Below are 27,714 nucleotides of genomic sequence, written 5' to 3'. Positions count from 1 at the left end.
CTTGGAACAGTACATTATTTGGCAAAGAAAGACAGATTGACTTTGGGAGCTCTAAAGTAATTCCAGATAGGAAGGTATCCGAGTAGCATAAAAAGCAAGGAAGTGCCAAATGTCCCTTTTCAGTGCTCTCTCCACCCTCCAGTTAGTACTGATGAAGTATCTGCTCTATTTCCTGACCCCTTCACCTCCACCTACATTTCCTTGTGGAGGAAAATATGTGTCTTATTTTAAATAGCATTTCATGGATGGATGCCAACACCATGAAGATAGACTTCCCATCCTCCTTTAAAAAGGTATTGTTGAATGGGTTTGGAATGAGGAAGTATAAAATTACAGCTTGAAGAACCAGTGAACAGTTGAATGCTCACGGTGCTTTTAAACAGTTGTATTGAAGTAAAGCTCATATACAGTAATTGAAGTATGCAATTTGATGAGATTTGATGTATACACCTGAAATTTCTCTCTACACACTGCCTTAGCGGTATCCCTCAAATGTTGATATATCATATTTTTATTTTTATTCAGTTCAGAACATCTTATGACATCTTTGTTGATTTCTTCTTTGTCTCAGGAGGTTATTTAAAAGTTTATTTTTTAGTTTTCAGATATTTGGCTAGACCAGATATCTTTCTCCTGTTGATATATAATTAATTTTACTGTGGTCAGAGAACATGCTTGTATGATTTTAATGCTTTAAATTTATTTGGCCTTGTTTTCGTGGTCACTTGAGAAGAATATATGTTGTATTTTTCTATTGTTGGGTCAGTAGACCCAACTAGGCCCAGTGAACTAGGCTAGTTTGTTGATAGTGTTGTACAAGTTTTCTGTAGTCTTACTGATTTTCTGTCTACTTGTTCTATTCATTTTTGAAAGAGTTATTAAAATGTCTGATTCTAATTGTAAATTTGTTTCTCCTTTCACTTTTATTAGTTTTTGCTTCTTATATTTTGAAGGTCTATTATTAGGTACATAATTATCATTATGAAATGACCCTCTTTATCTTTGGTAATAGTTATTGCTCTGAATTCTACTTGTCTAATATTAATATAGCCATTCCAGTTTTTTAAAAGTGTTATTATGGCATATCTCTTCTCATTATTTTACTTTTAGCTTGTCTTTGTATTTGAAATGAATTTTTATTATTTTTTATCTAACCTGACAATCTCTCCTTTTTTATTTGGAATTAATTTGATTATTAGTATGGTCAGGTTTAAGCTACAGTCTGCTTTTTATTTGTCACATTTGTTCTTTGTTCTCCTTTTCTTTTTTTCCTCCCTTTTTTGGGGGCAGGATTGAGTTTTTTGGGGGGTAGAGTGGGCAGGATTAAGTATTTTTTATGGTTCCCAATTACAGTAAAACCTTGGTTTGCAATCAAAATTCATTCTGAAAACATGTTTGTAATCCAAAGCACTTGTGTGTCAAAGCAAATTTCCCCATAAAAATTACTGGAAACTCAGCTGATTCATTACACAACCCAAAAATATTCATATAAAAATGATTATAATACTGTAATATACTATGAAATAATAAATAAAATACAAAATATGAAGAAAAATAAACAAATTAACCTGCACTTACCTTTGAAAACCTTTGTGGCTGGTGTGAGGGAGACAAAAGAGAAGAGGGTTATTGTGTAGGATGACTTTCACTATCACTAAAGGAATCATACTGTCTATTGGTTCAGTGGAATCTTTTTCTGCATGGGGGCCATTGTATACACTCACACAGATGTTGACTACAATACAGTATTAATAAACTCTGGTCATATACTGTATTTAATGTAACTGGCAATAAGGCAGCAGAGGAAGGGGTCTATATCCACAGGCAGCCTGACCTAGAATGAAGTAGAGCATTCCTAAGCTTACTCTCATATGGAAAAAGCAAAGGATCGTCCACAGGTGCTTTGAAGTGACAAAAATACACTAGTGCCAGTTGTGGGCATCTTACAACGTTTTGAAAAATCACTGATTTCTGCCAAACGCTGTGGCCTGAGACTGAGCATTCGAGTGTGGGAGATGATCATCCACAATCCTGCAGCAAGAGAGAGAGAGAAGAGCCATTGGCCCAGTTGTGATCATGTGACATTTGGCATCATGTACTACTCATATTGCAAGATACCGCTTGTTTATCAAGTTTAAATTTATTAGAAATGTTTGCTCATCCTGTAGAACACTTGGAGAACAAGTTACTTGCAGTACAATATTGTATTTCCAAAATTGGTTTGTTATATTATTTGTGGTAGTTTTAAAAATTTACAGTGTACATCTTTAATTATACTTCATATCTAAGTAATATTATATTACTTTACATGTACTATATGAATCTTACAATAGTATATTTCCATTTTCCCCTAACCTCTGTATATTATTGTCACATATCTTAACTTCTTCATGATTTTAGGTTATAAGCCCTGCAATTTATTATTGTTACTTTAAATAACTATCTTTTTTCTTTTATTTTGAGAGAGAGAGAGAAAGTGGGGGAGGGGCAGAGAGAGAAGGAGAGGGAGAAGGAGAGAGAGAATAAGCAGGTTCCACACTGTCAGCATAGAGCCCAGTGCAGGATTCAAACTCAAGAACCATGAGATCAACGACCTGAGCTGAAGTCAGATGCTTCACTGACCAATCCACCCAGGCACCCCTTAAATAACTATCATTTAAAGACATTTTGAATTTAAATAAGTATTTGTATTTAGTCCCATGTTTGCCATTTTTGGTACTCTTCATGCTTTTGTGTAGATCCAGATTTCCATCTGGCATTACTGTTCTTCCACCTAAAGAACTTCCTTTAAAATTTCTTGTAGTGTTCAGGGGTACCTGGGTAGCTCAGTCATTTGAGTGTCAGACTTTGGCTTAGGTCATGATCTCATAGCTTCTGAGTTTGAGCCCCATGTCACTATGCTGACAGCTCAGAGTCTGAAGCCTGCTTCAGATTCTGTCTCCTTTGTCTCTGCCCTGCCCCCACTCGTGCTCTGTCTCTCTCTCTCTCTCTCTCAAAAATAAATAAACATTTAAAATGTTTTTTAAATTTCTTATAGTGTTCTATTGCTCATGATGAATTTCACTTTACCTTTGTTTTTGAAAGCAATTTTCAGAGAATTCTAGCTTGGCAGTTTCTTTTTTCTTTCAGATTTTGCAGATGTTCTGGTCTCTGTTGAAATCTGTCATTCTTATCTTTATTCTTCTGTATATACTGTATCTCTTTTCTCTGGATCTTTAAAGATTTTTTTCTTTTCCACTGGTTTTCAGTAATTTCATTTTGTTATGTCTTGGTATGGTTTTCTTTATACTTCTCACGCCTGAGGATTTGGCAAAATTGGAGAAATAGCCATTATTTTTTCATATAAATTTTCTCTCTTCTCACCTCTATTTTCTCCCTCTGAGACTCTAATTATACTTATGTTAGACCACTTGATATTGTTCCACAGCTCACGGTTAGTCCGTTCATTTCCTTCATTTGAGTAATTTTGCTGTCTTTCATTTTGGAGACTTTTCATTGATGTGCCTTCACATTTACTCATCTTTTCTTCTATACTATCTTGTCTCCTGTTAATTCCACTTAGAGTATTTTTTATTTTCAGAAGTTTGATTTGGTTTTCTTTATATCTTCTCTTTCTCTAGCATGCTCATAGTTTCTTTTACCTTCTGGGACATATGGAGCATATTTTGTATGTGTTCAGGTTCAAATAAACAAATTCTCAGGTAGTCTTTCATCTATGTCATTTCTGGGTCTATTTCTTTTCTTTTTTTTTTAATTAAAAAATGTTTGTTTATTTTTGAGAGAGACAGAAACAGAGCATGAGTTGGGGAGAGTCAGAGACACACAGAATCCAAAACAGGCTCCAGGCTCTGAGCTGTCAGCACTGAGCCTGATGTGGGGCTCGAACTCATGGACTGCAAGGTCATGAGCTGAGCCTTAGTTGTATGCTCAACCGACTGAGCCACCCAGGCATCTTTTTGTTTTTGTTTTTTTTTAATGTTTATTTATTTTTGACAGAGAGAGAGACAGAGACAGAGCATGAGTGGGTGGGCATTGTAAGTTTTATGTTGTTGGGTGCTGGATTTTTCTTTTTTTAATTCCTTGAAACAGTTTTGGATTTTGTACTAGAATGCAGTACCTGGTGAACAGTTTAATCTTATGGGAAAGTTGATGTATTCCAGTTTTTCTGTTGATCTTTTTTTTTTTAATTAAAAAAAAGTTTCAATGTTTATTTTTGAGAGAGAGAGAGGTAGAGTGTAAGTGGGGCAGGAGCAGAGAGAGAGGGAGACACAGAATCGGAAGCACGCTCCAGATTCTGAGCTGACAGCACAGAGCCCAGTGGGGGGTTTTGAACTCACAAACCATGAGATCACGACCTCAGCTAAAGTTGGACACTTGGTTAAGTGACTGAGCCACCCAGGCACCCCTCTGTTGACCTTTGTTAAGCAAACTTATTTATAGCCTTTAGTCTGATGTTCAGTTGTTCCCGTTGCTCAGACAACCATTGCTCAGACAATACTCTTGTGAGGATTGTACTCCTTGTTGTTTTGTTATAAAGTCTTTCCATTCTGGTTGTTGGGAACATGAACTAATCATGGTCTTGTGTGAACCCTAATTCTTGTGTTCTCTAATCCATGCTTTAGGTAGTTTTTCCACATGCATGTGTCAGTTAGTACTTAGCCTAAGACCAAAGGGTAATCCTCTGCAGATATCCAGACCTCCCTCTCTGTGTACCCCTCTCCTTGTTACTACCCTATTCCTGAATTCCAGTGACCTTGGTTTTCCTAACTTTAAACTTTGTCATCAACTCAGAGAGATCACTGGGCTACACCTGGCCTTCTTCTACCTGCACTGTAGGCTATAAATTCTCTCCAGTCAGTAAGCTGGGTTCGTCTCTTATTTCTTTTCTCTCAGGGACCCCTGTCCTGCATTGACTGATATCTAGTGTGTGAAAAACATTTCTTCATATATTTTGTTCAAAACTTTCTTAGTTGTCTTAAGCTGAGAAGGAAAATCTGGTCCCACATGGATACAATTCAGGTAATGTTTTACAGAATGAAAAAATGAAAACAGCTGTATTTAAAGAGTTTTTTATTTCAGATATTCTTCTTATCTTTTTGATTTAAGAGTGAGGGTGACCAATTGGATTGGCTGTTTTCTCCACTGAACTTCAATGGAAAGCTTTTGCATTAAGTCTGCTTTAGCTGGTTAAGCCTTTCCTTTGAATATGTCTCTCAGAGGATAAGACATTCTAGTCTAGGTTTAGGTGACAGTGACCCCCAGTTGTCCTATATTGGCGTTGGTAACTTTGTCTGGGATTACGATCTTGAGGTTTAAATCATTGATTTAGGAGATAGATGGCATGATGAAGGAATGATGTTAAATCACTGACACTTCAGATCTCCAATTCTAAATTCAGACTGTATCTAATAACCTGCACCATGTGACTGCACTTGAAGTCTCTGTGGGTAAAAGGACAGTTTATCAACCTCTATCAGTAGAGTCTGAAACATGAGATTTGAAAAGGTTTGATCGTGCTTCATACTAGAAGAAATGCCTCTTCTAATTTCAAACCCTTCAACCTAGAAAACTGAAAATAACGTGTCCCTCTTTTAATCAGTAAAGAAAACACATTTGATGATTCCTGTTTCCCATCCTTTCCTGGAGATGTCTTCTTTTTTCTCAGTAGATTTCCAAAAGCTCTGATTATTAGAGCCTCCAGTAGTAAGTATAACTTCAGTAGGTTTCAGAATTGGGCCAGTGTGTACAATAGTTCTTCTGATGAAGGGACTGCTGATGGCGTAAAGACAGGTACTAGTGAAGTTACGGTGTCTGTGTATCACTAGGGCCAAATGAAGCTAGAAAAGTCATTCTGGAGTTTGTTGTCACCAAAAGTGCTTCCATGTATGCAGTTACAAGTATCTTTAAGTGATAAAATCTCTTTTCCTCATGGTACTTGTCAACTTGCTCCAATATTGTCATACTATTGCCATCAGGTCTGTAAAGCTTTCTTAGGAGCAAGAAAAAAAACCCTTTGCTTTACCTTTTTCTCTTATTTTTTGAGTCTGAAAATGAGTTCTCTCTCTGTCTTTCTGTCTCTGTCTCTCAGCCTCTGTCTTTTCACATGACCACTTGGGAAAGAGCCTTGTTCATTTCACTACATCCCTAAAGGCAAGGATGTAGAGGAGAAAAGCAACCCTCTTTAAACTGTGTAACCAGAAAGTTTAGAGCAGGCCCTTCCTTAGTTTTTGAGTAGATAATGAAAGAAAGAGGAGGTTCTGAAGGAGTGTTGAGGCATTGTCTGCTCAGTTTCCATTTTATATCATGGCCCCTGCATCTCCAACCTACCTCAGAAATGCTTGCAACTGACAGTGACTATGTGAGGAAGAAAAATGCTTCAGTGTGCTAGAATGGTTGATATGTAGGTACAACCTGGTTTATGTCCCTGGGAATACAGTGAATATGAATATGAAAATTCTATATAAGAGGAAAAAACTCAGGTTTTTTTGCACAAATATAACTACATTTATGTGTGTGTATTTTTAATTTAAAAAAAAATTTTTTAATTTATTTTTAAATTTTTTCTATTTCCTTTCATTATTTGCCCAACTGCATCATGATTTTGAAATAAAAATCAACATAAATAAAACTTGGTATTCAAGTTTTTTAAAGCTTGCTTTACATATTTATAGATTTTGTATGCTTTGAACATTTTTTTTGATTACTATAAACTTGTTTCATTTTGCTTCACTCACTATGTGTATTTATAAAAGTATCATTACCAGAAGACAGAATCAGTTCTTTTCTGTTTTTAGGAAATGTATATTTTAACTCCTTTTAGCATTATGCCTCAGCTCTCTTGCCCTTTATCCCTCTGTTCATAGATACTCTCCAAAGTTCATTTTAACTGAGATCTAGAAGAGCTAGACGTCTCTCAGGCACTGTCACTATGCATCAAATTTACCTTGTTCTTTAGCCTTTGCTCTGGATTCTCGCTGAGACTGCAAATGATTCTGTGTGAGTTTGGGAAGGTACATTGGCCAATACATACTGCTTAGTTATTAGCATGTGCTTTTTGATATCCTGTGCACCATCTTTGCTGTCTGTGTTTGTGTTTGTTTTGCTTTCTTAATAACCTCTGTCTCTGAAGCATGCATAAACACATCAGTAAAGAGGAGAAAAATTTTTCCTTAATAAGTGTGATTGATGGAACTTCTTTTTCCTGTTGAATTTCTATATTTCTTATGACAACTAATATTTTATTAGTTTTAAGTGTTCCTATGTTATATAACCGCTGTGGCTACAAACATTTCTATTCTCCAAAAATATGTATTTATAGTCTCAGATAATGAAATATAAATGAGAAACAATTCTGCACAGCCTAGTTAGCATTTCAGAGGGCTAGTTCTCTGAAACATCCCATTTCCTCTCTGTCTGCCAGTTCTCTCTCATCCTCATTTTTATCCCATCCACATTAAGAGTTAATAGTCCATTCTTTTTTTTTTTTTTAAGTTTGTTTATTTTGAGAGAGAGCTCAGAAGGGCTGAGAGAGAGAGAGAATCTGAAGCAGGCTCTGCACTGCCAGTGCAAAGCCCGATATAGGGCTGGAAATGAACCATGAGATTTTGACCTGAGCCAAAATCAAGAGTTGGACGCCCAACTGACTGAGACACCCAGGTGCCCCTCCAGTCTTTGATTCTTACAAACAGTGCCACATTAACATCTTGGTACTCACATTTAAGAGATTTTGTAGGAGTGCAATCTCTGAGTCACAGGGGATGTGTATCATTATCAATTTTATTAGATAATGCCAAATTGTTTTCTAAATGATCCTTCCAATTTTCACTCTCTCCAGCTGTGTATGAGGGTTTCTGATATTTCATATCCTCACAAGTACTTGGTATTGGTCAGTCTTCTAATGTTTACAATCTGATATGTAGGTATATTATTGCAACTCATTGCTTTTTAAAAAAAAAAATCTTGGGGCACCTGGGTGTCTCAGTTGGTTGAGCGTCTGACTTCGGCTCAGGTCATGATCTCGTGGTTTGTGAGTTTGAGCCCCACATCGGGCTCTGTGCTGACACCTCAGAGCCTGGAGCTTGCTTCAGATTCTCTGTCTCCCCCTCTCTCTACCCCTCCCATGCTCATGCTCTGTCTCTCTCTGTCTCTCAATAATAAATAAAATGTTAAAAAAAAATTTTTTTTAATCTCAAACTTACAGGAGAATTGCAAGCTCAGTACAAATAACCTTTTTTTTTCTTGAACCATTTGAGAGTAAATTACTAATATGATACCCTAACATTCCAGAATAGTTTGTATTTTCTATAGATGAAGACTTTGTCCTTGGTACCTGTAAGATAACAAAATCAGGAAGTTTGCGTGATGACTTTGCTCCCATTTAATCTACAGATCCTATACAACTCTTGCTAATTGTCTAAATCATGTCTTTTATGGTAATAGAATCCAGTTTAGATTGCAGGTTGTTTTTGGTTGCCGTGTCCCTCTGGTGTCTGATCTGGAACCACTCCTCAGTCCTTCCTTGATTCTCATGACCCTAACACTTTCATACATTACAGGCCAGTTATTTTGTTGAGTATCTCTCAGTAATGGTTGTCTGTTGTTTCCTCACAATTAGATTCAAGTTGGGTGTTTTTCTAGGAATATCACAGGCATTTTCTGTGTTCTTCTCATCACATCCTGTCCAATAGCAGATGATTTTGCTTCATCCCATTACTGATGATGTTACTTTAGAACATTTGATTAAGTTGGTGACCTCTGAGCTTCTCCACTGTACAATTACCTTTTTTTCTTTTTGTAACAAATGAGTATTTTTGGCCAATGAGAGCCATTTCAAGGGGACTTCTGTCTGTCTTACACCTCACCCTCTTTCTTCTGCAAGTACTTCCTTACTTTCTGGCATTGACTCTCCATGCCCAGTCATCCTTCAGTGGGAATGCCCTTCTCACCAAGGGGTGATCTCTCCCAAGTTTAATGCTTGCTCACATCTCTCCTCTGAACTCCATCCTTATTTATCCATTTATCTACCTGACATTTCAGTTGGCGATGTCACGGGCATCTTAAATTGTGCTTGTTCAAAATAGAATCCCTGACTTCAGCTGTTAGATGGATCTCCCTCACCCAGTCGTCCTCATCCCATTCAGTCTTAGCCAAGTTCCTCCTTCCTTAGTCCGGAAACCTACCGTCAGCCTCTGCTCTCTTCCCCACCATACCCAGCTTCAGTCTGTCAGCACATTCTGTATATTTTACCTCCAAAATATGCCTCAGGTCTTTCCACTTTTCTCCAGGTCCTCTTGGCTTGCTTTCTTCTTCCTCTTCACTAGTTTCTCCACTTCTGCTCTGGTTTCTCTCTGGCCTATTTCCACACGTCTTTTATTGGTGCAAATCAGATCACATCATTGGCTTTCTTAAAAGCCTGCAGTGCCTTCGCATTCCTCTCAGGATAAATCCCAAACCAGTGAAGATCCACATGATCTGACTCTGGCTTTGCTCATCCACTCCATTTCATGTTCCTCTTTCTCTTGCTGAAATGTGAGAGCAAGGGAAACGTTCCCTTCCTGCAGCTCCTCAAACACTCTTTTCTTCCTCAGAGCCTCACCGGAACAGTGTCCTCTTGCCCTTTATCCAGCTGTGCCTTTTCATGTCCTACTCATGGGGAGAAAGAGTAGGATTGGGCAGGAAACTTCCCCTTACTCAGACAGGTCTTTCCTGATTACCAGTTAAGTTCATCTCACACCATACCTCATCATTCTCTATTAAAACACTCTCTTTTCTTCATAGTACTTAACATGATTTGAAGCCATTTGATTACTTACTTACTGTCTTATTTTCCCCATTAGATTCTAAGCCCATGAGATTAGCAGCTTGCACCCAAAGTGCTAACAGTGTTAGAAGAAAGGAATAGTAGTTCAGTACTTCTGCCAAAAATGAGCATAGTGCAGTTGCCTAGAAGGGGAAATGTGCCCTTTTTGAGGTATGGAGAAGGTTAAATGCTATTGTTGATATAAGAGAATAAAATTATTTTTTAGAAGCTAAGTTTTCTAAAAACTACAAAAGACTGAGATAGGAAAACAGACCCAATGAGAATCTATTAATAAAGCGTGATGAAATCTGCATTAATGAATTCTCTTTAAAATGAAAATTAGCTTGTTATACAAGGCCATGAAACTTAAAAGGGAGGCATTTGAAAGCCAGTCTCCTGACTTCCATATTGTAAATCATGGCTCCCATGGAGGATGTATATGTTGAGTGGAAAAATGAGCTCAGCAGAAATGTTCATCATTATCTTTAAGGTTTGTCAGGAGATGTACTTTACTAGATAAAGGAATAAAGAAACGGCAATAAAGAATAGGAACCAAGTTACTTAGTTTCTAAGAGATACTTGTAACAATTAGACACATTCAGATATGCTGTGATAGATGTGTTGTGATGATTTTTAGATAAATACCTATAGATTTTTTAAAGTTTTTCAAAACTATTCTTTTAATTGAAATAATAATAGCTGTTTTAGTCAGCTGTTCTGTGGCAACAAATAGCCCCCAAATTTCAGTGGCTTGTAAGAACAGAGGTTTATTTTGCGCCTTCGTTACACATCTTTGGGCAGATTGACATTGGATCTGTTACTGCTCCCTGTGTCTTTTTTATTTTTTAAGTTTATTTTTGAGAGAGAGGGAGAGAGTGTGCTCACGCATATGTGTGCACATGAGTGGGAGAGGGACAGAGAGAAAGGGAGAATCCCAAGCAGACTCCCTGCTGTCAGTGCAGAGCCCACTATGGGACTCAAACCCACGAACCATGAGATCATGACCTGAGCTGAAACCAAGAGTCGGATGCTTAACCAACTGAGCCATCCAGGTGCCCCTGCTCTGTATGTCTTTTAATTCCATAATCTAGGCTGAAGGAGCAGCCTGTATTTGGGATGTAGTGTACTCATAACAGAGGGAAAGGAGAGAGCCAGTGGAAGCATGCATTGGCTATTGAAACTTCTGCTCAGATAGTGTGTATATCATGTTTACTCATTTAATGGTGTCCACAGCCAAGTCCGTTGTCAGTTGGTAGGGGATAAATAATCCATAGGATCCTTCAAATGACATGTAACCAGTGGAGATACCAGAGGATATCTTGGGTATACCTGAGGAACCGGGAAGGGGACTGAAGTATTTGGAAATGTTAGTACTATGTCCTACATTGGCAAACATTGGCTGAATGTTTACTATTTGCCAAATACTATTTGAGGTGCTTTACATTAATTAACTCATTGCATCCCCACAATTATCCTATCAGATAAGTATTATTAATTACTTTACAGATGAGGAAACTTGAAGCCCAAGTTCACACAGCTAGTAAATAGTAGAGCCAGGCTTTAAACCTAGGCCGTTTAAACCTAGGCTCTAGGAAATGCAAAAAGCACAGATTGTTGCTAGAAACATTTTTGTGTGTGCTTTTTGAAAAGAGCAGTGCTGCATGATGATTAATATTATATTGTATGAGTAGTTACTCTTCTAGGAATAGTGTATTTACAAGGAGCGAAAAGTTTAAGGGAATGCTAACTGTCATAACTAGGTGGACCACTGCATTGATCTCTAAGGACCTGAGAATGTCTCTCCATTTCTCTCCAAATTTACCTTTCATATTTGCATTCTGATTTGTGAACCTATGGAAATAAATATATTTTGGTTCAAATATTTGCTGAATTTATACTGTATATGTAGCACTTTGGTTTTCTTGATTTCTTTAGTCGTCTGGAATATGACTTTAAAATCCTGCATGTTTACTTAAAGGCACAGCCCAATGCCTCTTCCTCTGGGAAGCTTTACTTGGTATCTCAAGCTGAGTTTGCCACTCATGCCTCTGAAGTAACTTAAAAAGAGCACAGGAGACTGAACTTTCCCAGTTGGCAGCTCTGTGAACTGGGAAGAGGATCTGAACTCCATTTTCTCCTCTCAATAATGAGGATCAAAATACATAGGTGTAAACAAGCCTCAATAACGTTTCGTTGGAAGTACATTGTGACCATTAGGGTTTTCTGTAAAAATGTAAGGATTTGATTAATCTCTACGACATTCTTCCTGACTTCTTTTCTGGACTTTTTGTCTTTCTCTTTTCTGTCCATTCACTTAACAGATATTTCCTGAGCACCTGCTATTAGGGACAGTCACTGTGGTGCTCATGGATATGGCCTGTGGCCAGACTGCCTGAGTTTAAATCCCTGTTCTACCACTTCCTAGCCCTGTAACTTTGGCCTTTAACCTTATCCCACCTCAGTTTTCTAATCTGAAAAATGACTACTTGTGAGGATTAAATAAATTAATATATGTAATTAGCTTAGAATGCTGCCTCATACATATTATTACCCATTAGGATATATACTGTCCATAAGGACAGGCATTTTTTGCTTCTGTTTTTGTTTTGTTTTGTTTTGTTTTGTTTTGTTTTGTTTTGTTTTGTGGCTATAACTCATTGCCAAGGACAGTGCCTGGAAATAGTCACTCAATAAATATTTGTTAAAAATGAGTGAATAGTTGGTAAGCTTTGTGTAGGGAAAGAAGAAAAAAGACCAGCTATGAAATCATCTAATAAGTGCTTTTAGTGAAGCATGGTAAGTTCTGTTCTTTGTATCATCCCTTCTAAGTTGTCATGAAGAGTTACTATAAAAATTAATGGAGATAAGGTCCTTAATAAAAAAATACCTATGAAAATAAGACTTTACTAAATCATGAGTTCTTCAAGAATTGGGAATATGTCTTACTACACCTTTAAATCCTTAGCACCAAACTTGATTCTTAGCATCTAGGAGAAGCTCAAGAAATGCATGACTGAATAAATGAGTATCTATTCTCTGGAAGATTGCCTGAAAGAAATGCTCCCCATCTACCCATTTTTGAACTCCTGAGTTCTGTCATTCAGTCTTTTGGCAAATAATATTGCAGAATACAATCACCTTAGCTGCTTAAAGAATCTCCTTCAGGAAACTGGGTTGTAATGGTTGTCCTATTTGCTTTTTGTTTTGTTTTGTTTTTAAGTTTATTTATTTTTTGAGTATGTGTGAGAGAGAGAGGGCAGGGAGGGACAGAGATAGAGAGGGAGAGAAAGAATCCCAAGCAGGCTCTGCACTGTCAGCACACTGCCCGATATGGGGGTTGAACTCATGAACCATGAGTTCATGACCTAAGCCAAAATCAAGAGTCAACCACTTAACCGACTAAGCCACCCCAGCGCCCCTGTTTGTTTGTTTGTTTGTTTGTTTGTTTGTTTGTTTTTAATCAAAGGATGATAGAAGTGGCAAAAAAAGAAATCAGTTATTGCATTTAACACAGAGGTATGGAGGGCAATGTCCATTGTCTGGATTTAGTGCCCCCCAAAGAATGTTGCATCTGAGAATTTCCTTTTAAAATTCAAGATTGGGAAAACTTTGCTTTCCTGAGGTATTGTAAGCCTTTTCCTTTCTATTAATGAGAATGATGTGACTAAATGTGTCTCTTTTTTCATTTTGACTGCTTGGGGCCCCAAAGTCTAACTTGAAGTTTAATTATGGCATGTATATTTGTGTCTTTCATGTCAGTGGTCTTGAATTTCTACTCTCACTCATTTTTTCCCTGTCTGGGCTTCAAAATTCCTATTAATATTTTACTGTTATTTGGTTATAAACATGTTTGCTGAAAGCCACCCCAAATCTCAGTGGAATGAGGCAAATAGTAATAAATATACATGCATGCCTGCATTTCTACAGTCCTGAAACAGCTTCTAGACTTTGCCTCTAGATGTGATTGCTGACACTTAGTATGAACAATCCCTTTTCCACAGATCAAATAGAAATACCAAATGCTGTTTCTCTGTTGTTCCTATGGGATAAATGTGTTCTTTCAAATGTTTGGATTATGCAGGTGTTGCTTTCTGAAAATGAGCAGCCTGTTTTGTGTTCTTTCAACTTGCTAAAATAGTGCTTTTTCCTGAAAGTCTCTTGGCCCTTATAGAAAATCCCATAAATAAATTGATGTCTTTTATAATTCCTTCGCAGGAAAGAACAAAGATCATCCAGCTCTTGCCTTCTTGGGCAAAGGTAGACCATATTTGTATTCTGCCTGTTACTCTCAAGAAAGGACATTTTGGGGAGCTGTAATCGTTTCAGCTCAATTGGCAGCTATTTTATTAGTATTTTGTAGAAGATGATAAATCTCTGCATAAGACTCACAACTTGTCTACTTGATATTTGTTTTAGGGGAAAATAACACCTTATCTTTATGGCTGGCTATCACCTGTGTGATATGTCAACATGGAGAGAGAAGAATGTGTATCACAAGGTGACAGCAAGCTGCCACATCCATCAGGGTAATGTCACTGAGCCGGCACCACCATCTATCAACTCTTTAAGGCTTCTGGCTGAATTCTAATTTTGCATGTTAATGGAGGGTGGAGAGCTTCCAGGATAGACCATATTGCACAACTTCTTTCCAGTGTTGTTATCTGAACTCCAGAGAAACACAAGCTTGCACTCTCTGAACCTTTAAATGCTCTTGTCTCTTCTCTCTTCTTGCTTTTCCCCAGCTGGCAAAAATCTCTTTCTTCACATACAGCCCAAAGTTGTTTTCCATGTGGAACGTTTCCCACCTCCCTTATGCAGAAGTAGTTGCATGTTCTATGGGAGGTAGAGCAGTTATTCCTCTACAGGGTTGCAGTAGCTCTTCTCCCTGTGGAAGAGTTGCTCTTATAGTGTAGTTGCTCTTATAGTCCCAGGATAAAGTTATCACAAAAAGGAAGAAAAAGTTATCATGAATATTCATGGAGGAGAAAAAAGTTCTAGCACTTACTTCCATATTACTAGTTTGTTTCCTCCTGTTTTTTGAAAGAGGGTCTCTTTAGGGAAGGTGTGCAAAATCTTTCTAGATGTGGTCTCACTGTACAAATGGAGTCATCACCAGTGCTACCTAGCCCCAGTAGCCTCTTCTCCAGCCTGCTGGGTACAATACTACATGGTACCTGGCCTTTGTCCTTGATTTAAAAAATATTAAACTATTAAAAATAACTTTTTTTTAAATTTTTTTTTAAATTTTTTTTTTCAACGTTTATTTATTTTTGGGACAGAGAGAGACAGAGCATGAACGGGGGAAGGGCAGAGAGAGAGGGAGACACAGAATCAGAAACAGGCTCCAGGCTCTGAGCCATCAGCCCAGAGCCCGACGCGGTGCTCGGACTCACAAACCGCGAGATCGTGACCTGGCTGAAGTCGGACGCTTAACCGACTGCGCCACCCAGGCACCCCTAAAAATAACTTTTATTGGAATTATCCTTCCTATAAAAATTAATGCCTATTTTTTTATTAAATTTTTTAATGCTTATTCATTTTTGAGAGTCAGAGAGAGACAGGGTGTGAGCAGGGGAGGGGGCAGAGAGAAAAGGAAGCACAGAATCCAGAGCAGGCTCCAGGCTCCGAGTTGTCAGCACAGAGCCCGACATGGGGCTCGAACTCACAGACTGCGCGGTCATGACCTGAGCCGAAGTCAGACGCTTAACCAAATGAGCCACCTAGGCGCCCCAATGCCTATTTATTGTAGAAAATCTAGCAAAAGCTGCCATTCCAGAGAATTCATAGCTAAGTCACTCTCATATTTTGATATTTTAATCATCGCATATTTTGAGTAAGGAAAGGTTTCATACTATTTTGCTGCCTGTTTTTTAAAGCAAGCTACTTATAAAGTTCATATTAATATGAACAGATTCTACAGAAGACATATCTTCTTTCTGTAGAAGACAGGTACTGCATGACGGATAATTAAGGACACCAGGTATAACTGCACTGATTCCAGGTTTAAGTTCAGCTCTTGGAGGCGCCTGAGTGGCTCAGTCAGTTAAGCGTCTGTCTCTTGGTTTTGGCTCAGATCATGATCTCGTGGTTTCATGGATTCAAGCCCCACATCAGGCTCTGTGCTCATAGTGTGGAGTCTGCTTGGGATTCTCTCTCTCCCTTTCTCTGCCCCTCCCCTGCTCATGCTGTCTCTGTCTCTCTTAAAAATAAAAAATAAATCTAAAAAAAACTTTAAAAAAATAAATTCTGCTTTTGCCTTTTGTCAGCTTTGTGACTTTGGGCAAGCTGCTTAAACCTTGGAAGCCTTAATTTCTTCCTCAGTAAAATGCCTGCCTTTCCCAAGCACTATGAAAAATAAAATGACTTGATGTGCAGACATGTACCTGTTATAGTAACAGGATAAATTTTAGTATGTCCACCTCTGCCTTCCCGTTCTGCCTCACTCTCGTACTCTCTCCCCCATGTGCTCCTGCCATTTGACTTTCTTATAGTTTGTAAAATAGACCAGACTACCTGTGTGTTTCCTCATTACCTTTTGTCCCGAAGATGTGCACTAGAGCAGGAGCAAGACATAGAGCAAGATAAAGGATTCTTGACAAAGGCTTTATCTGAGGGTTCTGAATAGAGTAAGAAAACTCTAGAGATATTCCTTACCCTAAATAAGATCTGTAGTTTAAAAAAGAAAACATTAATGTCTGTAAGGAAAATAATTAGCTGAGGAATGTTCACTAGATGTTTGGATTCATAGGGGTAACTCAGCACGAGATGTTTGTTTTTATAGGAAGATAACAATAAAAAGTGATTCTGTCAGGAAGGACTAAAATAGCATTTTGCTTTTCCATAGATTTACATGTTTAAGCAATGTGTAAAATTAAGAGGGAGGGACTGTGGAAAGAAAAACTCTATTTTCTTCTAGCATTTGGAGGTGAGAAAGAAAGAGTCACTCAGATTGATATAATTTGGAGCCTGATTTTATTACATATGCCCACCAGACTCTTTATACTTCTGACAAGTGAAATCTCTTCTTTTTAAAATCTTGATACCTATTTTGTGTTTTGGCACACTTACGCATTTAGCTGATGTTAACCATAGCCTAACCAGAACAGGTGAGACTATAAATACCTACTTTGTTGAAAAGCACAAATTTTGGATCAGAGGTATGTAGGTTTTATTTTAGTTTTAATCTTTAAGCTTGGATTTTTAAATTGTATATATACTAAATTGTATAAATAATAAATATTATAAATTTTTAAGTACCATTTGCTGTAACAAAGATCTTTGCTACACATAACTTTTTTCATGTTTTATCTTTATCTTGACCTAAATATAAAGTCATAGAAATGGAAAACACTAGGTTAAAAGAAATATGTATCTTATGGCTCAGAATGCAAACTGCCTTTCAAGCTATATTAATTTATGTTTCCATTAGCAGTGCATTAGTCTTTGCTGTCTCCATCCGAATTCTTTTCTTGCTAATTTAAAAAGCAAAATATTAAATCACATTTTGTTTTATTTCTTTGATATTAAGGTAAGCATTTTTCTGTGTGTATGTTAATTAATATTTCCTTTTAAAAATTATTAATGTTGTTTAGCCTTATATCATGAGGTAACACTGTTCTATATAAATGGACTAGCCTTCTTTAATAGTCCTCTCCTAGGCATCTAGTTAGTACTGCTATTCTGGGACTGTGTAAGTATAACCTTTGTGCTGACCTGTATCCTAGTCAGACAGTGTAGCTAAGAGCATGGACTAGGGAGCGACTTGGCCTGGGTTTAAACCCAGGTTCTGCTACTTACTAGCTGTGTGTCCTTACTTAACTCTGGGCTTTAGTTTCCTCGCCTTTAAGTAGGAATGAGAGTAATAGCTTTTGCACTCGGTAGTTGTATGAGGTAAATGAGTCGATCCACATAGCACCTGACACATAGTAAGCACTCAGTAAGTGTGAGCTGTTAACCATCCTTTGGGATATAAGCCCTGGGAGAGGAGGGATTTTGGTCGTGTCTGTTGCTATGTTACTGCCCAACAAATGGTAGACTCTTCGTGGATATTCTTGAAATGATTGGACTAGAAACATTACCGAATGCAGTAATAAGTAACCTAAGTCAAAGTGTCGCCAATCTGCGCTCTGCATATTCCCAGGCAGTTTGAGGTAAAGATGTGGGTCAGACTGAATGTAGCAGAAAGTGGTATAGTTTACTTCAACTTCCTTCACACAGTGAAACAAGAGCTTCTCAGGAGTCTGTGAAGAATGGCCAGAAACTGCCATCTGGGTCAGGACATTCCAACTACCTAACTTGTGTTCTCCCTCCTCCCACTTACTTTCAGAGACCAACCCTGCCCTGAGGTTCCCACGGGGTCTGTCTTTGAAAGTAAACAAATGGAGTGCATTTGACCCAAATCACAATATTAGCTCCCGTCAGAACTTAACCTGACCAGCAATTTATTGGAACCTTTTGGGTCTATTTATCTTTGCCCAAGGAATTCTCTATAAGTTTTGGACGGGTTTATTGAGGTCTAATTTACATATAGTAAACTTCACCCTTTTTGAGGTGTGGTTGGAGGCATGTACAGTCATGTGATCATACCACAATCAAAGTATAGGACATTTTTACCACTCCAAAGAGTTCCCTCACATCCTTTCCTCCTGTTCCTAGCCCCTAGCAGCCATGGACCTGAGATATGTCTCTATAGTTTCACCCTTTCCCAAATGTCATTTAAATGGAATCATGTAGGACCTGGCCTTTTGTACTTCTTTCACTTAGCATAATGCTTTTGAGATTCACCCCTGTTGTTGCATGTAGCAGTAGTTCATTCCTTTTTATTTTTGAGTGCATAATTGTGTGAGCAATTTAAAAATTATCTCCTTTACTCCCTAAAAGTAAATGTCTGACTCTTCTTGCCTGTGTTTTACAGAAGCTCCACATGCATCAAAATGCACATGAGATACGCACAAAGAACATAATTTTATAACTCAGAAAATCTAAATAACAGGAAGGTACTGTGGATGTGTAACTTGATGGGGACAAGTACAGTGTTTGTGAATTACACAGATTTTTTTCTTTCTCATTTTGTTAAAAAAAAAAAATGAAAATTTAAAAGTTCTTTGGTCCCAAGAGAAAATGTAATGTGACATAAACTTTAAAAGTGCTTCATAAAAATAAGAGTATGTGGCAGTCAGTTCAGATAAAAATTTCTAGTTTATTGACACAGAGGGACTCCTATACGAGCAAAGAAAAGATTGATTTATTTACTCAACTCCTTTGGGACTGATAAAGACCAAGCATCAATTTAACATTTAAAAAAATGACATTCAGCTGAATAAATGATGATATATAAACTGTTTCATTAATTTTCACAACATCCGTATTGTATAAGGAAGGATATTATTTATCAATATTTATAGCTTTAAAATTGAGTCATTGACAGAGGTTAAATGTCTTAAAGTCATATCTTTTTCTCATCTTCGACCTTCTTTAGGGCAGAGACTCATTTTACTCATTTTGCAATCTTGTATCTACCTAGCACAAAGGAGATGTTCAATATATCAGACTGGCTGAATGAAAGGGCATAATAGCATGAAAGTAAAGAGTATATGCCTTAGAGCAGGAGCCTGTTATTACAAGTACATTTTTGGAAGACAGCTGTGCACATCCATTACAGTATTGTTAGATGATTTACTTGGCAGGAGCAGACTTGAGTACTTGCATCAGTTACCCATCTGGTCCCACAGCCTAAAATGTGTACCGTCTGGCCCTTTACAGAAAAAGTTTGCTGATCCCTGCCTTTGAGTCACACTGTCCAGGTACAGATCTCAGTTCTTCCACTTACTTTGTGATGCTGGGCAAGCTTCATCTGTAAAAGAGAGATCATAAGGGTAGCTGTCTTAGAGGTATTAAAACTCAACCCGCTACCAAGACCAACAAATTAAGTAGAATGTTGGCTGATTATTTCTAGATTGTAAACTGTCTACTAGATTTTAAACTCAACAGGTGGCATCTTGAATTCCTCATCTTAGCTGTCCCCAGGGTGCCTTGGACATGGCAGGCTTCAACAAATGTGGCTCCAATGAAAGTAAAGTTGTATTAGTGTATTGCACTAAGTGAAATTTATCTTCCAAGTAGTAGCCTTGGCTTTTAACTACTTACTTGTTTCAGAGGACAGTATGGAAGAGCAAGAATTGTGAAGGTGAAATTTGGATGATCCTAAATGTCCAACCAAAGATGAAAATATAAAGTAAATTAGGAAACTCACTCAGTGGAGCATTTATGCAGGCAGTTAAAATGATGATAGTGAAGACAGTTTAGTAACATGGAAAGATGTTAATTATAAAACATTAGCTTTAAAAGTTGAAAAAAGTGGGAATATGATATTACCAATAAACTATAATTAAAGCTATAATTACTTTTTAAAAAATTTTAATTCCAATATAGTTAACATATGGTATTATATTAGTTTTCGATACACAATGTAGTGATTTGGCAATTCTGTACGTTACTCAGTGTTTATTCATGATAAGTATACTACTCTTAATCCCGTTGACCAATTTTACCCATCCCCCCACCTGTCTCCCTTCTGGGAACCACCAGTTAGTTCTCTGTATTTAAGAATTTGTTTTTTTGTTTGCTCTTTTTTTCTTTGTAAAACTGTTTTTTTTTTTTTTCAACGTTTATTTTTGGGACAGAGAGAGACGGAGCATGAACGGGGGAGGGGCAGAGAGAGAGGGAGACACAGAATCGGAAACAGGCTCCAGGCTCCGAGCCATCAGCCCAGAGCCTGACGCGGGGCTCGAACTCACGGACCGCGAGATCGTGACCTGGCTGAAGTTGGACGCTTAACCGACTGCGCCACCCAGGCGCCCCAGTAAAACTGTTTTTAAGGTAGAGAAAAGGACCTTCAGGTAACAGTTTTCAAACTTTAGCTATAAATCTTGTAACTTTAAGGCCCCATACTCAGAATTTCTGATTTAATAAGTCTGGGACAGTGCCCTAGAATCTGCCTATTTGAAACACACCTGTGGTGATTGTGGTGTAAACACTCCATGCACCAGCCTTTAAGACTATTGTCTTGAAAGAAGTATACCAACACAGTTTTAGTGACATTGTGGATAATTTTTTTCACTTCTTGATTTTCCTTTTGTGGTGGTTATTGTTGCTAACTGCTTTTACATTGAAAAAAGAAATTTTAAATTTACCTTAGGCAATTTATTAAATTATGAATAAATTTATAAACTAGTTTAATTTTTAAATAAAAGTAAGCCCTGTTAGGGGTGCCTGGGTGGCTCCATTGGTTAAGCATCTGACTCTTGATTTCAGCTCAAGTCATGATCTCAGGGTTATGAGATCAGGCCCTACATTGGGCTCCATGCTGGGTGTGGAGCCTGCTTAAGATTTTCTCTTTCTCTCTTTCTCTCTCTCTCTCTCTCCCTCTCCCTCTTCCTCTCCCTCTCCCTCTCTCTGTGCCCCCCTCCTCCCCCACTTGCTCTCACTGTCAAAAAAAAAAAAAAAAAAGATTACGCCATCTTATATCCATAGAGCTACTAAAAAGAACATAGCTGATGTATTGCACTGATATGCAGCAATCAACAAGATATCTTGTTAAGGAAAAACAAATGTAGAGGACAGTGTGTAGTATATCCAATTTTTATGTCAAGAAAGAGGAGAGGAGAAAGGGTGAGGACATATACATATATGTTTGTATATAACCAAAGGATCCCTGGAAAGACACAGAAGAAACTGAAACCATCCCTTCCCAGCCTCCTTTAGATCAAGGGGATTCAGAAACACAGAAAGACTTTGGTGGATAGTTAGATGTGAGAGCTAGCCTGAAAACCTAATGATCATTTATCAAATAGTTTCTATAGGAAAAGGCCATAAGCATTTCAACAATTGACCGTATAAGCCAGTGCATAAAACAAAACATATTCTAATCTGATGGGATATACAATAAAGGTATTACTGGTAAGACTCATCTAGGATTGGAATGTGGATGGATCAGTAGAAGTCTATTCCTACTTCTAGTAAGCAGATAGTGGGTAAGTTGTTTCTTTGTAGCTAAATCAGGGAAGATTCTCTTCTACATTCTTAAATCCCAGCAAAAGAGACCAAACCTGAGGTGAGCCAAAAAGTACTTCACAAGATAAAACCAGGTGGAAAAGAGATGGGAAAATGAAAATAGGAGAACACAAATCCAGGAGAGCATGGATTTTTGTCCTAGAATCATGTCTAAAGTAAAAATTATTTTTATTATCTGATCAAGAACCATAGATTCTTAGCATTAACTTAACTAATAGTGCAAGCATACCTCAGAGGTATTACAGGTTAATTTCCAGACTACTTCAATAAAGTCAAATGAATTTTTGATTTCCCAGTATATATAAGAGTTATATTTGTACTATCCTATAGTCTCTTAGGTGTGCAATAGCATTACGTCTAAAAACTAAGGTGACATACCTAAATCAAACAATACTTTATTGCTAAAAAATATTAACCGTCATCTGAGCTCCCATTAAGTTGTAATCTTTTTGCTGGTGAAGAATCTTCCCTCGATATTGATGACTGCTGACTGGTCAGGGTGGTGGTTGCTTGAGGTTGGGGTGGCTGTGGCAATTTCTCAAAATAAAACAATGAAGTTTGCTGCATCACTTTCCTTTTTTTTTTTTTCTTTTTCACATTTACTATGTGGCATGCAATGCTTTTGATAGCATTTTACCCACAATAGAATTTCTTTCCAAATTGTGGAGTCAGTCCTCTCAAAACCCTCCCATTGTTTTACCAACTAAGTGTATATAATGTTCTAAATCCTTTGTTGTCATTTCAACAGCCGTCACCGCTTCTTCATCAGGAGTAGCTCTCATCTCAAGAAACCACTTTCGTTGCTCACTCATTAGAATAATTCCTCATCTGCCAAAATTTTATCATGGGATTTGCAGCAATTCAGTCACATCTTCAGGCTCTACTTCTAATTCTAGTTCTCTCATTATTTCTGCCATATCTGCAGTTACTTTCTCCACTGAAGTCTTGAACCCCTCACAGTCATCCATGAGGTTTGTAATCAACTTCTTCCAAACTCCTGTTCATGTTGATACTTTGACCTCTTCCCATGAATCATGAATATTCTTAATGACACCAGAATGGTGAATCCTTTTCAAAAGCTTCTCCGTTTAGTTTGCCCAGATCCATCAGAGGAATCACTGTCTTTGACAACTAGAGCTTTATGAAATCTATCTCTTTTTTATGAAGTGTATTTCTTAAATAATGAGACTTGAAAGTCTGAATGACTCTTTGATCCATGGCCTGCAAAATGTATGTTGGATTATCAGGCATGAAAACAACAGTAATCTCATTGTACGTCTCCATCAGAGATCTTGGGTGACCAGGTGCATTGTCAGTGAGCAGTCATATTTTGAAAGACATTTTTTTCCTGAGCAGTAGGTCTCAACAGTGGGCTTAAAATAGTTAGTGAACCACTGTAAACAGATGTGCTGTTATCTAGGTTTTGTTGTACCATTTCTAGAGCACAGATAGAGTAGATTTAGCACAATTCTTAAGGACCCTAGGATGTTTCCAAATGGTAAATGAGCATTGGCTTCAACCTGAAGTCACCAGCTATATTAGCTTCTAATAAGAGAGTCAGCCTGTCCTTTGAAGCTTTGAAGCCAGATATTGACTTCTCCTCTCCAGCCAGGAGAATCTTAGATGGCATGTTCTTCCCATAGAAGGCTGTTTGTCTACACTGAAAATCTGTTTAGTGTAGCCACCTTGATTAATTATACGAGTGAGATCTGGGCTGCAGCTTCTACGTCAGCACTTGCTGCCTCACCTTGCACTTTATGTTATGGAGACGGCTTCTTTCCTTAAACCTCATGAAGCAACCTCTGCTAGCTTCAGACTTTTCTTCTGCAGCTTCCTCACCTCTCTCAGCCTTCGTAGAACTAAAGAGAGTCAGGGCCTTGCTCTGGATTAGGCTTTGGTTTAAGGGAATGTTGTGGTTGGTTTGATCTTCTATCCAGACCGCTCAAAACTTTCTCCATACTAGCAATAAGGCTGTTTTTCTTTCTTATCATTATGTGTTCACTGGAGTAACACTTTTACTTTCCTTCAAGAACTTTTCCTTTGTATTCACTTCTTGGCGGTTTGGTGCAAGAACCCTACATCTCAACCTATTGGGTTTTGACATACTTCCTTACTAATCTTAATCACTTACAGCTTTTGATTTAAAGTGAGAGACATATAGCTCTTCCTTTCACTTGGATGTTTAGAAGCCACTGTAGGGTTATTAGTTGGCCTTATTTCAATATTGTGTCTCAGGGAATAGGGAGGCCCGAGGAGAGGGAGAGACACAGGGGAACAATGGGTTGGTGGAGCAGTCAGAACACACACAACATTTAAGTTCACCATCTTATTTGGGCATAGTTCATGGCTCTTTAAAACAATTATAATGGTAAGATCAAGGATCACTGATCACAGATCACCATAACAAATATAATAATGAAAAAATGTGAATTGTGAGAATTACCAAAATGTGACAGACATGAAGTGTTTGGATAAATGGCACTGATAGCCTTGTTCAACACAGGGTAGCCACAAACCTTCAGTTTGTTAAACAGACAAACAAAAAAAGCAGTATCTGTGAAGCAGTAAAAGAAAGTTCAGTAAAACAGGATATGCTGTACTCTCAAAAGGAAAGACTCATTGGCCATCTGTCTCAAATATTTACCTTCCATACTTGGTGAACAGGTGCACAGGTTTATGACCCCATACCAGGCTTATCCTTTCATGACTGAACCCTAGATTTTTCTTTAAAAATATAGGAAATTAATAGCCATTTATTCTCCCAAGTATCAGGGAGGTACAGTTTCTTTCCTAAGATGTGCTTATAAACAGTTACCTTTGAGAAGTTGAAAATAAAGCAACGGATTAGTTTATTCATCTGTACTTCAAACAACCAGCAGAACTATATATCTGGTGAGCTGCTTTACTGCAAAAAATTGAATGATATCAGTCTGTGATACTCAGGTTCTGTTAGTATTTTCACAGCAGCAGAAAAACAACAACAAAAAAACCCCTCCTTTTCCCCTGTTCTTCCTCCTCCACCCTCCAAAATGTAATAACCTCCTGATGCCAACATTACAAACATAGGGGACCCTTCATTTCTTGGCTTACCACTCCCTGTTATCACATGCTTTCTGGTTTGAGTGGAATAATAGGTCCTGGTGGGATCCAATTAGCCATGAAGAGTGAGGGCTTTTTGTGGGGATTATGTATGTGCTGTTGCTCTGTTGGAAGTGGTGATCTTGAATTGCAGTGGTAGTGGGAATGTTAAGTGGAAGGTCCACAGAAAATCACATTTTTTTTTCTATGCTCCTCATTGAAAATAAGGAAGGCTTAGAGTTGAGACTCATCTTGGGTATTTGTGGGATACAAGGACACTGATTTGTCCAGAGTAGGTAATTTGGGATGGGGGTTGGTAGGTGTAGGTAATAGGAAAGGGCTGGGTGGGTTAATTGGGGCCAGGTTTAGTAGGGAGGTCTTGAATGACAGACTCAGAAATTTGTTCTGTGAATAACAGGGAGTCATTGCATGCTTTGTAGAAATGGAACAAGTATAATTTCTTGCTCCAAACTAATCTGGCAGTAATATTTAGGACACAGCAGAGGCTGACTAACAGAGTAGTAGGACAGTGCAGTAAGTCAGGCATGAATAGGTGAGAGCCTGGATTAGGATGGGAACAGAGAGAACAGGTTAAAGAGACCTTCAAAGAAAGAAAGAAAGAAGATTTAAAAAAAAAAATAACTAATAACACATGGAGAATAACAGAGAATAAGTGAAACGACAGGTGTTTGTCTTAGGAAAACTGTGTTGTCATTACAGCTGCTAAGAAAAAGATATTTTCTCTGCTTTGAAGATTTATCAGTGGAGAGGGAAAAACATATAGAGGTTTAGAAGCAATGAGGAATTAAATATGGAGAACAAACTGAGGGTTGCTGGAGGGGTTGTGGGGGGGAATGGGTTAAATGGGTAAGGGGCATTAAGGAATCTACTGAAGTCATTGCTTCACTGTATACTAACTAATTTGGATGTAAATTTTAAAACATAAAGAATAAAGTTAAATAAAAAAAAGAAGCAATGAGGAAGATACAGTTATCAAGGAAACTAAAGAAAGAAAAATTTTAATAGTGTCCAATTAGCGTTGTATATTAGGGGGCTATAGATGGGAGAGTAGTGAGTGTCAAGAAATATATGAATTGAGCAAAGGCATTTATTTGGAATTCAGAGGTCATTGTTGACTTTCAAAAGTGCAATGTGAGTAGATTGGCAAGATCAGGAATTATTTGGTGGATTAAGGAGAGAACCATGCTGAAGTGATGGAGATAAAATGTATAGATCACCTGCCTCTGAAATTTAACAGTGAAAGAAAGACAAAAAATGAAAATTAATAGTAGCAGCCACCTTTCAGATTACCAAAATGTGTTGTTTGGCTAAGAAGTATTTCTGTGCAGAGGAATAGTAGAGAATTATAAGATCTGGGGAGGGGGTAGGGATAGATTTCAGCCTGACTCTGTGGGTAAAACATCTGTGAAGATGTTTCCATGTGCTCATGGCTTTAGATTTTTCTCTTTTGTGGCTTCCGCCACAGTGCTGGGTAAATCTTTTGTACCTACACATTCCCAGAAGTTCTCTGGAATTTAAGAGGCAGAAGAAGGTGGGAGATGAAGGAACAGAATTTCTGTCCTCCTCTTGCTAGTACATGCAGGTAGAGAGGAAAGGGAAGGAGGTAGTTGATAACCCCTTTTTCCCCAAATTTACAATGTAATTTCATATCCAGCCAAAACTGGAATTTGGGTTTCTTGGCCCAAAGTCCAGATATTCCTACTGCACTGAGCTTTCAGGTTAGAGGCCTTGGAGGAGAAAAAGGAGAAGAGTATCACAGTCCTCCTGTCCACTCTGAGTCACCCAAACTGGAGTCACAGCCTCTCTTGCCAGTTGCTATTGAGAATTGGCTGAGAACACACTGCTCAAGAGTGGCTGGGTTGTGTCTGCATGCAGCGTGGAAGCTGCTCGGGTAGAAACCTGATTCCACCTGGCCAAAACCAGCAGCACAGTTACTAGTCCTAGGCAGAAACTTTCTGAGTAATTTAGCTGTAGTTTCTGTTACAGTCTGTTCTCAAGTGGCAGGTCATAGGCATCATGATTTACCGAAGGAAATGAATCCTGAATATGTGGTCCTGACACCCTGTCTTCCTCACTGCTGGACTGAGAACTTGAACTACAGGCAACTGATTCTCAGCACTTGTTTTTTAGGGTGGACTCCACAGAGAGCAGGGGCTGTGGAACATCCTGTTTGTGGCCATGGCAAATGGAAAAAAGTCTATTTGTCAGCTTGTTCGAAGGAATTTACTTGGATATACCTACTCTGCATCCACTGAAAGATCCCATTGTTCTTCCCTCTCCTTCCTCTTCCCTGTCAGTCCCCAGGGTGTGATACCAAACATATATTGCCTCATTATTGCTGATTTTGTTTTTGTATTTGAAAAAGAGACCCAGGTATAGTTATTCTTGAATCACAAACTGTTAACATTTCAAGTGTTCTGCAAAGTTCCCTGTGAGGATATGAGAAAGGAAATGAATAGAGTTGGGGCTAGGGTTCCAAACCTGAGTATTCAACATAAGACAAGTTGTAAATTACTATGTTAACAGTTAAGTGGGCATCCATGAAGCTAGTTTAGTTGAGCTGGGAGTCATGAAATTTATTGAGGCTTCACCAGGCCTCTTTTGTCTAAAAGGGAAGAAATTTAAGAGAAGAAAACCAGATTTTGGACTTAGAACCATACATCCAATAAATACTCATTATTCATGGATTTTGTATTTGCCAGTTTGCCTACTAGCTAAAATTTATTTGTAACCCTAAAATCAAT

At 38.0% G+C, this 27,714-nt stretch overlaps 1 protein-coding gene across 2 annotated transcripts in view; it reads left to right on the top strand.

Moving 5' to 3' along the window:
• The first annotated feature begins 14,237 nt into the window (after positions 1-14,237).
• Positions 14,238-27,714, top strand: part of CRACD (capping protein inhibiting regulator of actin dynamics) — a 173,082-nt gene continuing 159,605 nt past the window's right edge. Inside the window, exon 1 of one of the 2 annotated variants that reach the window (XM_045056344.1) lies at positions 14,238-14,325. The gene's annotated coding sequence lies outside the window, so the exon portion shown is untranslated. Of the gene's footprint in view, positions 14,326-20,672; positions 20,698-27,714 lie in introns of those variants that run through there. The other variant, XM_045056345.1, reaches the window with a different exon arrangement.

This window comes from Felis catus, chromosome B1 (assembly GCF_018350175.1).
Source record: "Felis catus isolate Fca126 chromosome B1, F.catus_Fca126_mat1.0, whole genome shotgun sequence".
Taxonomy (NCBI): domain Eukaryota; kingdom Metazoa; phylum Chordata; class Mammalia; order Carnivora; family Felidae; genus Felis; species Felis catus.
Note: the sequence above shows the minus strand (reverse complement) of the source record. Positions and strands in the feature narration are given on the sequence as shown.